The sequence below is a fragment of the Trichomycterus rosablanca genome, chromosome 20, assembly GCF_030014385.1.
Source record: "Trichomycterus rosablanca isolate fTriRos1 chromosome 20, fTriRos1.hap1, whole genome shotgun sequence".
NCBI classification, from domain to species: Eukaryota; Metazoa; Chordata; class Actinopteri; order Siluriformes; family Trichomycteridae; genus Trichomycterus; species Trichomycterus rosablanca.
The window spans coordinates 20,787,003-20,788,820 of record NC_086007.1 but is presented as its reverse complement, the minus strand read 5'-3'; positions in this window follow the sequence as shown (position 1 = coordinate 20,788,820).

Here is a 1,818-nt window from a genome sequence, read left to right as displayed (position 1 = left end):
GCTGCTCTGTAGACTGGATTCCTCCTTTCCGCTCCATAATAACTTACTGATGTTTAATATTTAAGCTAGACTTTATGAGATGGTATCCCGGGCAACAGACCATAGTGTTTTATTACATAATGTTATCTAATTGAGGGTGACAAATAAAGAGCCATAATGTTGCAATTTTAAAACACACAACACACGATTTACATTTTCAAACAAACAAAAAAAAAAACCCAGGGGAATTTTATTTATTAAATGTATTCATTTATTTTCCATGTGGGTTTGTTGTTTACAAAATGCATATTAAAAATTAAATTAGAATTAAAGGCACGAATTTAAGGCTGATAAGTTCAAAACCCATTTGTTTATCGAGCCGTGTTCTTCCAGCTTGGTAGTCAGGTTCCTTAAATGCACTCTGGACTCAATAAATAAGCTAAATTACTACCGTAACATTTAATAACAACATCTTCCTGATAAGTATTCTTTAAAAAAAAAGTGCTTAGGGATATTACATGTTATATAAGCTTATCTGCAATTGTTCCAGATAAAGGTTGAACTTTTTGGCTCAAATTTCAAACATCATAACCATGGTGAAGCATGGTGGTGGCAGCATCATGCTTTGTGGATGTTTTTCTTTAGCTGGTACTAGGACTTACTGTTGGTGACCTCACTGGCTGACCAGGGTTGGCACACATCTCTTCTGGTAAAGCCCCCCAGCCACATCGTTACACTGACCAGTCAGGGATTCCTATAGACAGCCTCTGCACATGCTACTCTCGCGGGGCAGCATGGTGGCTTGGTGAGTAGCACTGTTCGATTCCCAAATGGAACGATCCTGGTCCTTTCCTTCAAGGAGCTCTAGTTTCCTCCTCCAGTCCAAAAGACATGCGGTCAGGTTAATTGGAGCTACTAAAATTGCCCTTTGGTGTAAATGTGTGTGTCTGCCCTGTGATGAACTGGCAACCATTCGCCCGGTGAATTGTACCCACAACAACACTGAACAGGACAAAGAAACAGACAAATTCCCCAGATTCTGCAGAAACCCAGCTAAATGTGTCTGTTGAGCGCCCGGCCAGACTAATGGACCCTGGGACACAAATCCACGTCTTGAGACTCCGATCTCTGTGATAATGGACGAGTGTATTAGTAATGGACTACTGCACCACCTAAGTGCATCAAATAGGGAAAAATGAAAGTGACTAAACCCCCCAACCTAACACAGAAATGGGTATAAAGATGTACCAACATATTTAGCAGCATCCAAATACTAATCCTGTTCAGAAATTGAAATATAAATCCATTTTATTGTACATATGGCTTGCAAATTGATAGGATGTGTATGTAGACGCGCTTACTGAGTTAATGCATGTGTTTACCCATGTCCATAAACAAAAAACTATTAATGCAAACTATTAATGCAAGGAAGACCAGATTTGTAAGCAGTACGAGTATATAAAGATAGGTGACAAATTAAATGAAAACCCTGAATGAATGGGTGACAAAATATAAAAGTATATGCTTCCATAAAAAAGTGGTATTAAAGAGTTGGGCAGTGGACATCCCATAATGTTCTATGGCTTGCATAAACATGCCAAGCAGGGTCTCAATTGACCTGGTTTTTAGATAAGAGTATAACAGAAAAAGATCTAAAGATCTAATCTCGGCATATGGGCAGATACATATGTGGCACACACCAAGAGAACGGTACAGGCCTGAATGCTACACCCCTACATCGAGAGGTCCAGGGGCTCTGATGTTGTGTAACATTTCTAGCCTATTGGGTCTCCTCCATGACCTCATGCAAAAAAGGAAAACAATGTTTTTATTGTCATA